Consider the following 18,422-nt stretch of genomic DNA (forward strand, 5'->3'; position numbering starts at 1 on the left):
AGTTTGTTCAGTTTTCAACTGCCATGCTAATACTTTATGTGCTATTTCCCCAATTCATAATACCACTGTTCTGATCTCAAAAGTAAGCCCTCATAATTATGTTTGCTTCATATTATAACAAAGTTTCAAATTAGATAACTGTATCTTATTATCTTCCTTTGCATTTTCCTGAAACCTTTTCTCTAAATCTGCAATCTCTTTCTCTAACTCCAAAAGTTCCACTGTGTATTGCTTTTTCACTTTAGCCATATAACTGATTATTTGACCTCGCAAATATGCTTTCAAAGCATCCCACAAAATAAATGTACTTTGTACTGATCCCTCATTTATCTCCAGAAAAAGTTTAATCTGATCTCTTAAAATCAAAACAAATTCAAGCATCTAAGTAACATCTCATTAAACCTCCAAGTTGAAAGTTCTTTCAACTTTCTCAGCAATCTCACAAGAAATCAACAATAAAGAATGATCTGACAATATTCTACTCTTATATTCTGCATAATCAACCCTTACCTGTAAATGAGCTAAAACCAGGAAAAGATCTATTCTAGAAAATAAATCATAACAAGCAGAATAAAACGAATAATCCTTCTTGGTTGGGTGAATACGTCGCCATATATCAACCAAATTTAATTCCTCCATCAATTCTATCATCCTTTTAGCCATCTTGGTTTTCTTAACAGTTTTTGGAGATATATCCAACAGTGGATCCAAACAGCAATTAAAGTCCCCTCATTTGATTGGTTCAAATTTAAAAAAGCATCAGTTACAAATTGTACATCATCTTCATTCAGTATGTACAAATTCAGTAAAGTCTAAGTTTCTGAAAACTATTTACAATTCACCTTCAAAATTCTTCCAGCATTTTCAAAAATAGATTCCATAATAAAAGGTACCCTTTTATGTACCAAAATTGCCACTCCCCTGGCCTTAGAATTAAAAGATGCCAAAACGTGTCTAAACCCAGTCTCTCTTCAATTTCAAATGTTCTTTTTCTGTCAAATGCATCTCTTGTAGAAAAGCAATACCCACCTTCATCTTCTTAATATAATCCAAGACCTACTTCCTCTTTATCGGATAATTCATCCCTTTAACATTAAATGTTGCAAAATTCAATTTACTAATTTTATCTTAACAAATGACTTTTAACACAACCAAAAGCTCCGGTTTTTAAAAAAACCCCTCCCCCCCTTGCCCTTTAACCTTAATCTAAATAAAATACAAATAAACTGTCAAGAAAAAACAACAAAACCAAAAAATAAGAGGAGAGAGAAAAAAAAATCCCCCCGCCCCCTCTTTAAGCCCCTCTAAAAAAGAAAAAAAAACCACAAAAGTGGTACCCCCCTCTATTGACCGGTTGTGGTCTAAACCACTAGTGGCAGATGACTTCAGAAGCTGTAGTGCCATCCACCACCCCTCCCCCCAGCTGATATTCATATATCTCAGTATTTCACCTAAATAACAATATTAATTCAATCCACTACCCCCACAACTCGACCAGATTGATCCTGAACACCAGTTGTAATAGTAGATAAATCCTCTTCTCCTTTCCAAATCGAATGTTGATCTTCACCATTTCTCCTGCTATTCCTGTTCCCATTGCCATTATGTTTCGGAGAACCATTTGATTTTGATTGTTTTTGCAACTTAGAACGATGAAAATTATTTGGCAAAGAATTAGCGAAAGACAAAGCTTCAGTCTCATCATCAAAAAACGTAGCCTGAAAAACTCTGTAAAACACTTTCAATACTGCAGACTAAAAGCAATCCAATAACCCTTCTTCCATAACACAGCCTTTGCTGGATTAAACTCCTTCCAATGTCATATCACATCTTGACTTAAATCTGCATTAAAAAAAACCCCTATGTCCTTGAATCATAGGGCCTTGATTCTGCCGAGTTTTCTGAACTGCCAATGCCACCAATCTTGATATCTTAAAAAACGAATAAGCACTCCCCATGGGGATTGATCAGGGAAAGGTTTTCTTCGTAATGCCCTATGTGCTCTAACCAGTTCCAATCCTTCTGGAAAAGCTTCTTTTCACAACACTTCAGGAATCCATTTTCAAAAAAACTTCACCAGATCCATTCCTTCAAAATCTTCTGGCAAACCCACTATTTTAACATTATTACATCTACTTTGGTTTTCCAATGAGTCAATCTTTTGCAAAAATTCACGCTTCTGAACATTCCAATCTGTTAAACAATGTTCCAAGAAATCTATTTGTTCAGTATATCGATCTACAGTATCGGTACAATCACGAAATGCTTGCTTGATATCCTTAAATTCCCCCTGGACCATATCCACTTCTCTTAAACATTTAACCACATCTTGCTTAATCGATGCCACTTCACCTCTTAATTCAGTAAATTGAAGTTTGCTTTCTTGAAAACCTTGAGTAACTTGAACAGCCATATTATCCATATGTCGCATAAACTCCTCTGAAACAGATAATGTAGTATCCTCTTCCACCTGTACTGTTTTAAAAGTTTGTTAAGTTGGAGATTTACTTCTGGAAGTTTTTACAAGTTTTTGAAACATTTGAGGCCTACCTTTAATAAGTCTGGCAGCTTTCAATATCAGTTCCATTTCTTCTTCAGAATGTACTTCTATGTCCTCTTCTTCCCCTTCCTCAGTTGATAAGGCAGATGCTGCTGCCCGGGCATCCCGAATCTAGGTCAGCATCTCCTCCCACACAGATCCAACATGTTCGGGCCGTTGGGAGAGGGTCAGCCCTGTCGTCAGGACCCGTTCCGTCATCGCGCGCATGTGCGAATCTTTGCGCATGCCCAGTACTGACTGGGCCCCATGATGGATGCCTGACATTTCCACATTTGGGTTTGGCACGTCAGTAGTTGGTCTGATGTGCTCGAGATCTCAATTGGGTGTCGGGCCCCTGCTCGTATAAGGCTCAGTGTCCCCGGGAGTGCGCTCTGAATTGCGAGCGCGACTCTCCTCGGACAGAAGGCCAATGGTGGCACTATCTTGCGTCGAGGGGGCTGGAGTTGAAGTTACCTTTACCTGGCTGGTCTTTGGAATCTTTGGCTGTTCAAAAATCGATCTCGAGGATCCTTTAACGAGGACTCAACTCCTCTACACTTTCTGCTCTTTTAAACTGTGCCTTTTTTGAAGTTTGAATTTCATTATGAATATCAAAATTCTTTAAAATCTTATAAATAACACTTTAAATATTTTAACAATTTTAAAAATTTGGTTATTAACTATTCAACTGGGGAGAGGTGGAATTTCATGTCTACTCCCTACACCATCTTGCCATGCCCACCCCACCCCCCCACACTTGACCTGTTTTAACAACTTTTAAGGATCTTTTGACACACACTCCACAAACTTCAAAGTTCAAGTTTACATTTATTGTCACATTCACTGAGCTGCAGTGAAAGGGTTTGTTTTTGTGTGCTATCCAGCAAGTCTATCCATATATAAAGGCCGCTTAATAAAGCAGGGCGGACAGTAGGGTTGCAGTGAGAAATCAGATCAAATGGAATAAGGCAACATTACTTAATTTGGATTCAAGTAACAGTGGGAAAGAAATTGTCCTCGAATCTGGTGGTGCATGATTTCATACAGATAGAAACATAACAGCACAGATCTCAGGCCCTTCAGCCCTTCTAGTCTGTGCCAAACTATTATCCTGTCTTCTCTCACTGACCTGCACCCAGTCCATAGCCTTCCATACCCCTCCCATCCACATGCCTGTCCACATTAAATGTTAACATTGAGCTGATATTCACCACTTCAGCTGGCAACTCCTTCCATACTCTCACCTTCTCTGTGTGAAGAAATTCCCTCCAATGTTCCCACTTAAATTTTTCCCCTTTGAACCCATGTCCTCTGGGTTTGTATCTCACCTAACCTTAGTGGTAAAAGCCTAACTGCATTTACTCTATTTATTCCCATTATAACTTTGTAAACCTCTATCAAACCTCCCCTTATTCTTATTCACTCCAGGGAATAAAGTCCTAATCTGTTTAACCTTCCCCATCACTCATTTCCTTGAATCCCGCCAAATCCTGGTCAATCTTCTCTCTTTCAATTTTATTGCTATATTTCCTGTAGTTAGGTGTCCAAAACTGCACACAATACTCCAAATTTGGCCTCACCAATGTCTTATACAACTTCACCATAACATCCAAACCCCCATATGGGATTGCTGCCTATGCTACGTACCAGTGAGGTCAGAAATAGGAAGTTATAGCAGATGAATGCCTGCTGAGGAGTTGAGCATGTGGGAGGGGCTCAGATTCGTGGATCATTGGGATTTCTTCTAACCTGTACAAAAGGGACCGGTCACACCTGAACAGGAGGAGGTTTGCTTGATCAGGGTTTAAACCAGTTTGGCAGGGGGGGGATAGGGACCAGAATGTGAAGGCAGAGAATAGGGCGGAAAGTACACGAATAGATCCATTGCGTAACGTGATTGTGAGGAAGGAAATGTTCAAGTGTAAGTTTAAGGGTTTAATTTGGGGTACTTTCAAAGCAGAATTGAAAAGCATGATGAATACAGCACTGAAGGTCCAGTATTTATACACTCGCAGTAAAGAAATAAGGTTGATGATCTAGTAACGCAGCTGGAAGTTGGCAGATATGACATTGTGGCCATCACCGAGTTGTGGCTGAAAGATGAACACAGCTGGGAACTAAATATCTGTGGATACACTGTGGAAGGACAGAAGGTAGGCAGAAGGGAAGGGGTGGGTCTGCTGGTAAAAAAATGGAATTTTAATCTTTGGAGAGAGGAGACATTAGATCAGAAGATGTACTGTGGAATTAAGAAACTGTCAGGGTAAATAGGACAGGTCTCCAAACAGTACCCAGGATGTGGAGTGCAAACGACACAGGAAGATAGGAATGCATGCTACAATTGTCATGGGGGATTTCAATATGCAGGTTTATTGGGAAAACCAGGCTAATGCTGGATCCCAGGAGAAGGAATTAGTTGAATGCCTTTGGGATGGCTTCTTAGAACAACTTGTGGCTGAGCCGAGCAGGGAAATGGCAGTTCTAGATTGGGCATTGTATAATGAACTGGAGTTGATAAAGGAGCTAGAGGTAGTGTGATAGTACAGATCTATCACCAATGTACATAGTGTATATAGTTACTGTATCTAGACTGTGCTTACAGCGATTGGCTGAGAGCTAAGCGACGCCTATTGTATGGGCCTTAAAGGGTTGTGTCCCTAGCCAGGTCGGATCATTCGGACTGGTCGGCCACCTGTGAAGAGCTCCTGTCTTTTGCTAATAAAAGCCTTGGTTTGGATCAACAAGTCTTTGATTCTTTCGACGAGCTCTACAATTTTATTAGCAAAAGAATTTTTTTTGAAAGGGATGGAGCGTTTAACTCGGCCAGAAAAACTTGATATCGACCCACAGTCATCTACAGCCTTCAAAGTCTTTAAGTTCTGGCTGCTGAACTTTGAAAACTTCCTGAGATTCATTCAGGTAGAGGAGGATAACCAGCGTCTAACAGCATTGCTGTCTTTGGTGTCCTTGAGAGTCTACGAGAATATCCAGGATGAGACCACTTACACCGCAGCCATAAAGGTACTGAAAGAACTGTATGATCAACCGGTGAACAGAGTTCATGCCCGGCTCGTGCTTGCGTCGAGGAAGCAACAGCCCGGCGAGTCCAGCAGGGCATATTTACAAGTATTAAAGGCGTTGGGCAAGGACTGTAACTGTGTGGACAAAACTGCTGCCGAGATCACAAACGATCTCATCCAGGATGCCTTTGTGGCCGGGCTCCTATCGAACGAAGTGAGGCTTTGCTTGCTCGAGCAAGGGGTAGAAAAACTAGAGGACGTGGCCCGGATTGCAATCACAATGGAGGATGCAGCCTTAAAGTCCACCGAGTTCTCTAGGGACTGGACCCCTCGTTCTGATGTGAGTAGAGTGCCCTTCTACCCTACCACTCCCCGAGATACTGACAGCCTGTCGGCTGCTGCTACACTGCCCCGTGCGAACCCAAAATGTTATTTCTGCGGGAGGGACAAGCACAGCAGGTCCCAGTGCCCAGCAAGAAAAGCCAAGTGCCAGAAGTGCCTTAAAAAGGGCCACTTTGCTGCAGTCTGTAGGTCTAAAATGGCCGCCAGCAAACACAGTGCCTCGTGTGAAGCCCAACCGCCACTATCCCATTCAAACTCTTCTTCCCCAGAGCTCTCATCCAATGAGAGCGAGGGCTCTCCTGCACGGCAACGCCTGACATCACGGAGACGCCGAACCCGGAAGTGGAAGCCCACCCTCGCAACCATGGTGTTGGCCCGCCTCTCGCCCCCGTGCGGAACACTCGACCCAGCCTCGGTCCCGACTGTGGCAACCGCTGCTGCTGCCGCCGCCACGGACACTTCCAGGGCCGACGCTACCGCTGCTGCTGCCGCCGCCACAGCCACCCCCGCAGTCAACCAGATACTCGCCCTAGCGTCCGTCGCTGACGACCGCCGGGGCCCGACCGCCGTGACCGACGACCTACCCACCGCCAATCATGAGCAACTACAAACCCCACTACTTACCTTTCATCCGCCGACGCCGCCACAACAGCACTTCCGGGAGGTCCTCCAACTTGCTCCTCCAGCGTTGACTACGTCTACTACGTCATCCCGTTGCGTGACATCATCACGCGAAACTCCCCTGTCAACTGCTTCAATAACACTAAACCAGCAATGCTCTCATCCCCTCACCAGAGCAATGGAACTGATTAAAGTGCATGGACACTACACCAATTGCTTATTTGACTCTGGGTCAACTGACAGTTTTATCCGGCCAGATCTGGCCTTCCGTTGCGGACCTGACATTATCCCCACTACCCAGAGGATTTCATTAGCGACGAGGTCGCACTCGACCGGGATAAAGGGGTATTGCATCGCCACGCTGGAAGTACAGGGCGTAACGGTCACCCACTTCAAATTATTCGTCCTTCCCCAGTTGTGCGCCCCATTGTTGCTGGGATTAGACTTTCAGTGTCAGTTACGAACGGTGTCCCTACACTTTGGGGGACCCCACGCCCCCCTCTCGGTCTGCCATCGCCCCACACCTGAGCAACCCACCCCCGTGCCCTGAGGCCAATCCTGTGGCCTTTCCACACTCCGGATTGCCCCGCCAGCACTCTTAACAAACCTTACCCCTGGCTGGAAGCCTGTGGCCACCAAAAGTCAGCAATATAGTTACAAAAACAGGCAATTCATTCGGAGTGAGGTGCATAAATTGCTGGATGAGGGCATCATCGAACCCAGTTCAAGCCCCTGGAGGTTGTCAAGAATGGGGAAAAACTACGGGTGGTGGTCGACTATAGCCAGACCATTAACCGCTTCACGCTCCTGGATGCGTACCCCCTCCCACGCATCATGGATGTGGTGAACCAGTTCGCCCAATACTGCATATTCTCCACCATTGACCTACGTTCAGCCTACCACCAGCTCCCGATCCGCTGCGAGGACCGACCATTCACGGCCTTTGAAGCGAATGGGCGGCTATATCAATTTCTCAGGGTACCATTCGGGGTCACGAATGGTGTCGCAGTCTTCCAGCGGGAAATGGACCGGATGGTGGACCAGAACGGGCTAACCGCTACCTTCCCGTATCTGGACAATATCACCATCTGCGGCCACGACACGCAGGACCACGACGCCAACCTCGACAAATTTCTTCAAACTGCCTGTCGGCTGAACCTGACTTACAATTTGGACAAGTGTGTCTTCCGGACCACACGACTCGCTATTCTAGGTTGCGTGGTGGAGAACGGGATAGTCATGCCAGATCCTGACTGCATGCGTCCCCTAATGGACTTATCCTCCTCCCCATACCCAGAAAGTGCTCAAACGCTGCCTGGGCCTTTTCTCGTATTACGCCCAATGGGTTCCACACTACGCCGACAAGGCGCGTCCTCTTATCAAGACTACCTCCTTTCCCCTCTCGATTGAAGCCAGAGCGGTTTTCAATCGAATCAAATCCGACATCGACACTGCACGCGATCGATGAGTCTGTCCCGTTTCAAGTCAGGAGCGATGCATCCGACTTCGCCCTGGCAGCCAACTTGAACCGGGCCGGTCGGCCTGTAGCCTTCTTCTCCAGAACCCTCCAGGGTCCAGAGAGTAGACACTCCTCGATCGAGAAGGAGGCCCAGGCCATAGTTGAAGCGGTGCGTCGTTGGAGACATTACCTCGCTGGGAGGCGCTTTACACTGTTGACTGATCAATGCGCGGTCTCCTTCATGTTCAGCAACACCCAGCATGGTAAGATAAAAAACGAGAAAATCGCCAGATGGAGAATCGAATTCTCCACCTTTAAATATGACATCCTGTACCGGCCTGTTAAGCTCAACGACCCGCCTGACGCGCTCTCCAGGTGGACGTGCGCCAGCATACAGATGGACAGACTACAGAAACTCCATGAGGCGCTCTGTCATCCAGGGTTCACTAGGTTTGCCCACTTTGTGAAGGCGCGCAACCTACCCTACACAGTCGAGGAGATCCGCTCCATGACCCGAGCCTGTTCGGTGTGCGCTGAATGCAAGCCCCACTTCTTTCGTCCAGATAACTCCCACGTTATCAAAGCCACCCGCCCCTTCGAGTGTCTTAGCGTAGACTTTAAGGGGCCCATACCGTCGACCAACCGTAATACCTACATCCTTACGGCCATCGACGAGTACTCCCGCTTCCCGTTTGCTGTGGCCTGCCCAGACACCACTGCCACCTCAGTGATACAGGCCCTTCGCAGTATTTTCGCCATCTTCGGGTATCCCAATTCCATCCACAGTGATAGCGGGTCCTCATTCATGAGCGCAGAGCTGCAACAGTACCTTCTGGAGTGTGGTATCGCTTCAAGCAGGACCACCAGCTATAACCCACGCGGTAACGGCCAGGTCGAGAGGGAGAATGCCACCATATGGAGAGCGGTTACACTGGCTCTCCGGTCTAAAGGTCTCCCCACCTCTCACTGGCAGGAGGTTCTCACTAGTGCCTTACATTCCATCTGCTCCCTCCTATGTACCGCAATAAATGCCACCCCCCACGAAAGGATGTTCCTTTTCACGAGGAAATCCGAATCAGGAACCACTGTACCGGCATGGCTCACTGTCCCTGGCTCCGTCCTTTTGCGACACCACGTCCGGCACTCAAAGAACGACCCCTTGGTCGACCGAGTGACTCTACTCCACGTGAACCCACATTACGCCTATGTTGAGTTACCAGACGGGTGGGAGGACACTGTTTCGGTTCGGGACCTAGCTTAGGACACGGTAGACCCAGCAAACCCCCCAACCCAACCTTCCCCAACTCTTTATTCCCCAGGCGCCGTGCCGCAACAGAAGGACCAACATCACCCCAACGACCCGGGCCACCCTGCCGACAACATGACTGGGGAATTGAGCGACGGAGCGGTCGCACCTGACGAGCCCGCTGGCGACACCACTCCAGCGACCCCAATCCTGGCACCACAGCGGTCACGCCGGATGGTCAGACCCCCTGACCGCTACAGTCCTTGATCTACCCCTTCCTTTCATTCTCTCCCTCGTTTTTTGTTTTTTTTCCAGGGTCAGTTCTCCAAGAAGGGGCGAATGTATAATACAGATCTATCACCAATGTACATAGTGTATATAGTTACTGTATCTAGACTGTGCTTACAGCGATTGGCTGAGAGCTAAGCCACACCTATTGTTTGGGCCTTAAAGGGTTGTGTCCCTAGCCAGGTCGGATCATTCCGGACTGGTCGGCCACCTGTGAAGAGCTCCGGTCTTTTGCTAATAAAAGCCTTGGTTTGGATCAACAAGTCTTTGACTCTTTTGACGAGCTCTACAGGTAGTGATAGCATTCACCCTGCAGTTGGAGAGGGAGAAAGTAAAATCAGAGGTGTCAGTACACCAGTGGAGTAAAGGGGGAACTACAGAGGTGTGAGGGAGGAACTGGCAAAAGTTCATCAGAAAGGCACGCTAACAGAGAGAATGGCAGAGTAGCAATGGCTGGAGTTTCTGCGAGGCAGGACAGGTATATTCATTAAAATAAAAAGTATTTCAATGGAAAAATGACATTGAAGTCCAAGCCAAAGTAAATGAAAAAGAAAAGGCATAAAAAGAAGCAAAATTAGTGGGAAGAGAGGACTGGGAAGTGTTTAAAAGCGTATAGAAGGCAACTGAGAAGGTCATTAGGAAGGAAAGGATTAACTTTGGAAGGAAGCTAGCAAATAATATCAAAAAGGATACTAAAAGCTTTTTTTAAAGTATATTAAGAGTAAAAAAGAGGCAAGGGTTGATATAGGATCAATAGACAATGACGCTGGAGAAATTGTAATGGGAGATAGGGAGATGGTAGAGGAACTGAATGCGTATTTTGTATCAGTCTTCACTGTGGGCAACATTAGCAGCATCCCAGACGTTCAAGGTTCTCCACCTTTTTCTTTCCACTCATATACCACTTTAAGTAATCCTTATGCCATCGGTGCTCCGCAATTAGTAAGGGATTGCTTAACGTGGTGTGTGCGTGGGAAGCGAAGGTTGAGAATCTCTTCTCTAGACTCAATTGCTACTGAAATATTTTGCTTGAGAAAAATTGTCATTGACCTATAAGGCTTCTTAACAAGATGAGAGCCCATGGAATTTCAGGAAAGATACTAGCATGGGTAGAGCATAGGCTGGTTGGCAGGAAACACAGAGTGATAATAAAAGGGTCCTGTTCTGCTGGGCTCCTGGTTACAGTAGTATTCCACCAGGTACGTTTTTGGGTCTCTTCTTTTTACATTATATGTTAATGAATTGGATTGTGGCTAAGTTTGCAGATGATACAAAGATAGGTAGAGGGGCACATAATGAGGAATAAACAGAGACGCTGCAGAGAGTCTTATTAGACAGATGAGCAGAATGGGCAAAGAAATGGTGAATGAAATGTTGGAAAGTGTAGGGTCATGCACTTTGGTAGAGGGAATAAAAGGGTAGACTATTATTTGGTAGAAGAACATGGAACAGTGCAGCAAAGGATGGACCCCTCAGCCCACGATTTTGTGCCAACTTTGATGGTGGAGACGGCGCATGTTTATTGTGGGAGCCAATCGAGCCAGCTGCCCTGGGTAGTATTGGGCTCCTTCTAGTTGGGACTGTCCCATCCAGACAGGTGGGGAGTATTCTGACACACCATGATGTGCCTTGTGTATGTGGAAAAATGTCAGTGGAGAATGGAGCTGATCTTCTCACCTCTGTGCCCATCACCCCCTACCCCACCACTGGTCAGTATCACAGAGAATGTCTTTGGCCTGGAAATTCACATCCCATACATCTGCTCTTTCTCAACTCTCTACACCAGAGCAAAACAATAATGTCCATTTTGGACGTGTTCCCCCTCACTATGGAAATCCAGTAGCTGAGCAAGAGTAACCCTGTGCCCCGATCTGAGTGCCAGGGAACGCAAGATGGAAGTCTTTCCCTGAGCAACATTCCTTGCTGAGAACCGGGAAAAAGCAAAATGGAGTTATCTGTGGAGGGATCTTCTAAGGCCATTGGTGCACTATAGTCTCTGCAGGGCGTGGTGTAAGGTAAGGCCCTGGGACGCTTTTCACTCTTTTGGCACTGTCCCTCACGCAGCCATTAACATTCCTCTGAAGCTCGCTGCATGGAGCCAATGACCAAAGCAGTGGTAATCCCCAGGTGGGGCATCAGGATGCGCCGTGGTTTTAAGTTAAATCTTATCATCACACCTGTCGCAAATGCAGGGGCAGAGGTGGTTGAGTGAGCTGACCAGTGAACGTCTCATACCTAGCACGACATGTAAGACAATGCAAACGTGCAGAGACCAAGGATAGACCGGGGCAGGGTGTGGGGGGGGGGGGGGAAATGCGGAGCAAAGGCAACATAATTTGATGACTGTGAGGTTCATTCTGGAGACTGATAACACCAGGAAAAGAATTCTCCTTGAATCTGCATGATCTCACCCTCATGAGTCTTCTTGCTGGCGGGAGCAGGGTGTGGCCAGGCTGGGCTGTATCTTAATGCTGTGGCTTCTTTTTCGAGACAGCGGGTTGTAGACTATGCTGATAGAGGGGAGGAGGGTGCGTGTGATGGTCTGAGTCACATTCGCACCCTTCTGCAGTTTCTTGCAGTTTCAGACCATTACCGAACTGGAGGTAAGTTCAGAGCAAATGATCAGGAGGATGGAGGTAGGATTTCGGTAGTGCGCTGATGGTGATTTTTATTTTGGTCCAGCTGAATAAACCAATCTTTGCTGTACAATTGATACCATGCAAACCCCTGCAACCCCCTCTGCGCCTGCTTGGCAGAGGATTCTCCCCATCTCACAATGGCGGCTCTGCCAGAGCTGCTATAATGGCAGCATTGTTGCTGGTGCGGACCCACAGAGAGTGGGGAGCGAAGTCACAGCACTCCCACAGGATCCAACCCCCCCCCCCCCCCCCCCCAATACGACTGCCATCAGCTCCGCACAGGCTTCAGAGGGCCTGTAAATGGTTTCATTTAAAAGTTCTGCGGCCGCAAGGTCTACACTCAAGATGGCAGAGCCTATGATTGGCAGCAGCTGGGAGGGGTTGCAGACTCCACAGAAGCAGAGGACTGGTGCAGGGCACCAGAAAATGGGGAGAACACCCCCCCCCCCCCGCTGAGAAAGAGAAGCAGAGAAAATGACCCATGGAATGGTCTCCACAGCGATGAACCATTGAGGGTTTCTGCGGCTGAAGAACACACAGGTCGTGGGGTGTTGGCGACTCAAGGCGAGGAACTCGCACAGGCTGCAGGCGACTGCGGTCAAGGGATTCACAGCAAGCAGCAGACTGCTGGAGACTGGCTCGAGACTGCCTGAAGGGGTACAGGGTATCGGAGCCAGGATGCGAGGAGGTGCCGAGGGCGCTGAAGATTTCCTGACCGTGTCGGAGGTTCAGATCTGGAGCTTGAGCTGCCGATGGTTTGGACTGGACTCTGTGGAGGCAAATCCACGGACACTCGGTGACACTGGGGGAATCTCTCTTTTGGGGCTTTCTCTAACCATAAGAGGTGCTTCAGGCAATTTTTGCCGACGACAAAGCTGTCTACCTTACGGCAGAAGAAGACAAATTTCATGTAATTTTCAACGGATTTATTACATGAAAATAAAAGTATCTTGAATCTCAGTCACTGTACATGTGGCGCGAGGTGAAACTGAACCAGGAAAAGTGAAGACAGAGACAAACGCCTCAATGTGGGATCATTCCACAGGGCGTGTCCAAGCTGGGTCTTGAGTTTTGAGGGGTTTTGCATGGTTGTCTGGTCTGCTGTACAATGACCAATATTTTTCTCACCTTGGAAAATGTGGTCAAAATGGTCATTTACCATTGGCTGCACTGAGCCTTCTTCAGCAGAAATCCAAATCCTTCTCTGCAAAGCTTATCATGCAGGGGGTTTAATAACCGAAACCATGATTGATTACTCTTGCGTGGGGGAGGGGGGTAAAAAGCACCAATATTAAAGGGTGGCTCGGTTAGCGTAGTGGTTAACGCAACGCCATTACAGTGTCAGCGAACTGTAAGGAGTTTGTACCTTCTCCTCTTGCCTCCCTGGGTTTCCTCCGGCTGCTCCAGTTTCCTCCCACCTTTCAGAACACGCACGGGAGGTGGGGGGGGTGTTGTAGGTCAATTGGGCGGCAGGGACTCGTGGGCCAGAAGGGCCTGTTACTGTGCTGTATGTCTACATTTTAATATTTTTATTTAAAATTGAAATTCAATTCATATACCCATCAAACCTGCAGTGGAAATGGGGTATTAATGAATGAGCCTGAAACTAATTTAATTTTTTTAAACATTTTTTAGTTTTAATGATTTGGCACAGCCCATGAATCCATGTCACCCTATTAACCTCCCAACACCATACATTTTTAAAAGGTGGGAGAAAACCCACACAAGTTGGGGGGAGAACATGGAAACTCCTTGCAGGCAACCTGGGATTTTAAACAAGGTCACTGATGCTAAAATGGTGTAGTTTTAACTGCTACAGCAACTGTGCTGCCCCCCCCCACCCCACCCCAACAAGGAAAACAGAGGCCCCTGACCAATGAGAGGCAATGCTGCAAAACAAGCTCAGTTAATTTAGTTGAAAATGACATCTGTTTGAGCAGGTAGCACAGTTAGTACAGCGGTCAGCTCAATGCTATTATTGCCAGCAACCTGGGTTCAAATCCAATGCTGTCTGTAAGGAGTTTGTACGTTCTCTCCTTGACCACCTGGGTTCTCCCTGGGTGCTCTGGTTTCCTCCCACTTTCCAAAAAAATGTACCTAGTTATTAGTGGGTAGCATCCGTGGGCAGGAATGGTCAGTCAGCGTTTCAGATGGGAAGGGGAGATCATGTGGATCGCTTACACCAGCGTTGTCTCCGCTCCATCCTCAACATCCATTGGAGCGCTTACATTCCTAACGTCGAAGTACTCGAGATGGCAGAGGTCGACAGCATCGAGTCCACGCTGCTGAAGATCCAGCTGCGCTGGATGGGTCACGTCTCCAGAATGGAGGACCATCGCCTTCCCAAGATCGTGTTATATGGCGAGCTCTCCACTGGCCACCGTGACAGAGGTGCACCAAAGAAAAGGTACAAGGACTGCCTAAAGAAATCTCTTGGTGCCTGCCACATTGACCACCGCCAGTGGGCTGATAACGCCTCAAACCGTGCATCTTGGCGCCTCACAGTTTGGCGGGCAGCAACCTCCTTTGAAGAAGACCGCAGAGCCCACCTCACTGACAAAAGGCAAAGGAGGAAAAACCCAACACCCAACCCCAACCAACCAATTTTCCCCTGCAACCGCTGCAATCGTGTCTGCCTGTCCCGCATCGGACTTGTCAGCCACAAACGAGCCTGCAGCTGACGTGGACTTTTTACCCCCTCCATAAATCTTCGTCCGCGAAGCCAAGCCAAAGAAGAAAGGTGGGGGGGGGGGGGATTGCTGGGGAGGAACCAAATGTTGATTGGGTTTGGATAGAAAGAAGATGGGAGAGGTGGGGATTCAGGTAGAGGGAGAGACCACTGAAAGGGGAAAGGTTAGAGAGAAAGGTAAAAGTGGGAGTAGGTAGAGAAGAGATGGAAACTGTGGATTCAGATAGAGGCGGGGTGACCTAAAATGAGAGAAATCAACGTTCACGTCATTAGGCTTAAGGCTGTCCAAGGGGAATGTGAGGTTTTGTGCTTCAAATTGAATTCTCCCCTCCCACTTTAGTCTAGATCAGTGGTCTTCAAACATTTTCTTTCCCCTCACAATCCACCTTAAGTAAACCCCATGCCCCATGCACTGTGATTAGTAAGGGATTGCTTAAAGTGGTATGTGAGTGGGAAGAAAAAGTTTGAAAACCACCGATCTCGATGAAGAATCCTAATCCAAAACCATTTCTCTCCGCGAATACTGCCTAACCCACTGAGTTCCTCCAGCTGCTCATTGCTTTATCATGAGTTCATCTGAAGCTGAGAGTGTGAGCTCTTTGGTTCAGAGAAGTCCCTGGGTAACTTTTTGCTGCCTGTGTTTGAGGTGGTGATTGTTTTAATTCACGCTCTGCTGCTATTTCATTGACACTTTATCACCCTACAATACCGCTCATTGTTGGGAGCCCAACACTCAGACCCTCATGCAGTGTGCTAATTGCTTTCTCTGCTATGTAGATGAGGTATATCATGTAGCTTCAGGCTACATTTTGTCTGCTAGGCATGTCCCAAAAGACAGACCAGTGGCACTCACATCAACAGTGATGAAGTCTTTTGAGAGGCTGGCGTTGAAGCATATCAGCTCCTGACTGAGTGGTTCCAGTTCGCCTATCAAAGCATCAAGTTTGCGGCAGATGCCATCTCACTGAGGCTACACAAAGCCCTGGAACGTCTGGACAGCAAAGATGCATACATTAGAATGCTCTTTATCGACCACAGTTCGGCATTTAACACCATCATCCCCTCAAAACTGATCAGCAAAATCCAAGATCTGAGATTCAACACCCCACTGTGTAATTGGATCCTGGATTTCCTCACCTCCAGACCACAATTAGTGAGCATTGGGAAGAACATCTCCTCCACAATCTCCATCAGGAGAACCACCACAGCACTGCATTCTTAGCCCTCTGCCTTATTTGCTATACATCTATGACTGTGTGACTTGGTGCAACATGAACAGCATTTACATATTTGCTGACAATACCACAGCAGGGAGCTGTATAAAAAGGGGAGATAAGTCAGCAGACAGGAGGGCGATTAAAAAACTCGGCTGAATGGTGAACCAACAATAATCTTGCACTCACTGTCACCAAAACTAAGGAGCTGATGGTTCACTTCAGGAAGGGAAAACCAGATGTGCATGATCCAGTGATCATTGGGGGATCAGAGGTGGAAAGGGTGAGCAAATTTAAGTTCTTGGGAGTTATCTCAGAAGGTATTTCCTGGACCAAACACTCTAATGGTATCATGAAGAAAGTACGTCCGCTCCTCTACTTCCTCAAGAGTTTGCAGAGGTTAGGTATAGGTACACGATTCATTATCTGGACATTTAAAATCCAGAAAGCCCCAAAATCCAGCAAGTGGTGAGAGAGGTGGCAGTGCGAGTCCGGTGGGCGAGAGACCGGCAGCGTGAGTCAGGCGGGCCAAGGGAGGGGAGACCGGCAGGTGAGTTGGGTGGCCGGAAGACCGGCATCACAAGTCAGGTGGGTGAGAGACTGGCAGCTTGAGTCGGGCAGGTGAGAGACCGGCAATGCAAGTCGGGCGGGTGAGGGGGGTGGATGAGAGACCAGCCACGCGTATTGGGAGGCCGAGAGTCCGGCAGCGCAAGTTGGGCAACCGAGAGACCGGCAGCACGAGTCAGGCGGCTGAGAGACTGGCAGAGCGAGTCAGGCAGGTGAAGTGGAGTGGGGGGAGATGGCAGGTGACTAGAAGGGGCTGGGGGTGGATACACACCACAATTTGGGTGGGCTTTCTGAAATCCGGAAAAATCAAAAATTCGGAACACACTGTCCCCCAAGGGTTCCGGATAAAGAATTGTGTACCTGTATGACATCGAAAACCCTGCCGAATTTCTACAGATGTGTGGTGGAAAGTGTGCTGACCAGCTGCATTGTGGTCTGGTATGGAAACACCAATAGCCCAGAACGTAAAGCCCTGAAAAAGGTAGTGGGCACAGCTCAGGACATCACAGGCAAAACCCCCCTCACTATCAAGAACATCTACAGGGAACGCTGTCGTTGGAGAACAGCAGCAGCAATCACCAAAGGTCCTCATCACCCAGCACATGCTCAGTTCTCGCTGCTGCCATCAGGAAAGAGGTACAAGTGCCATAAGACTCACACCACCAGGTTCAGGAACATCTGGTACCCCTCCACCATCAGACTCCTCAACAACAAACTCAATCAGATTCATTTAAGGACTCTTGTGCACTTTTTGATTTTTTTAAACTCTGTATTGCACAGCCAGTTTGATTACATGTCTATGTTGTACAGCTTTTTGCACTGCCAATAAGTGGTAATTCTCTCTGGCCTGCAGGAAAAAAGAATCTCAGGGTTGTATGTTTGTTGTGGTTGACAATAATTCTGAAATCTGAAATTCTGAGATACTTTTGTGGTATGCTAATTGCTTTCTTCGCAAGGTAGGGGAGGTCTATAACATAGTTTCAAGCTACATTTTGTCTGCCGACATGTCCCAAAATGGGTTAAAATTGTGCTCTGAGATAGGAATGGATGTTTATGCCTTGAACCTGCTCTTTCTTCAGAGTTCAGGACTGAACCTACCTCAGTTCCCTGCCCTATTCCCATTTCCATGGGACTGACATGGATTTAATCTGACATGACGTACTGATGCAGGTGTGCTGTTCAATCTCGTAAAATCCTACAGCATAGGAAGAGGCCCTTCAGCCCATGTTTCTGTACTGAACTGTTATAGTAAAACTTTGCTACCTGCATGATCGATGTCCCTCCATCTCCTTTATATTCAGGTGCCCATCCAGAAGCCTCTTCAACACGACAGTTGTATCTGCTTCCACTACTAATCCCGGCAGCTCGTACCAGACTCCCCTCCACTGTCTGTGTAAAATCTTGTCCTTTACCTCCCTTAATCTACTCGCCTTTAAACACCTGTCCTCTGGCGTTCATTTTCACCTTGGGAAACAGATTCTGACTTTCTAATGCATCTCATAATTTTGTAATTCCAGCTTCCAACGCTCCAGAGAAAATAATCCAAGTTTGTCCATCCTCTGCTTTGAGCCTTGACGTCGGTCTCGATTGAGCCCACCATCTCACGACCTGCCTCTTGCCATCGCTGCTGCTTGGTTCCACCCCCTCAGCCCTGCCCCAGCTCCCTTACATGCTCCAGTCTCAAGGTGGTTACCCAGCTATGCCTCAGAGTTCACACTGTTGTCCCTGCATCAAACATGAATCTCCATTGAAATGTCACTGAGATCACATGCCCATCGGAAAAATTAACATAGTATGT

General features: G+C 47.2%; 1 protein-coding gene across 1 annotated transcript in view; it reads left to right on the forward strand.

The window, feature by feature from the left end:
* Nucleotides 1-18,422, forward strand: part of LOC138748476 (rab effector MyRIP-like) — a 305,674-nt gene that overhangs the window by 152,630 nt on the left and 134,622 nt on the right. The gene's annotated exons all lie outside the window — the stretch shown is intronic.

Source organism: Narcine bancroftii, chromosome 1 (assembly GCF_036971445.1).
Source record: "Narcine bancroftii isolate sNarBan1 chromosome 1, sNarBan1.hap1, whole genome shotgun sequence".
In the NCBI taxonomy this organism is placed as follows: Eukaryota; Metazoa; Chordata; class Chondrichthyes; order Torpediniformes; family Narcinidae; genus Narcine; species Narcine bancroftii.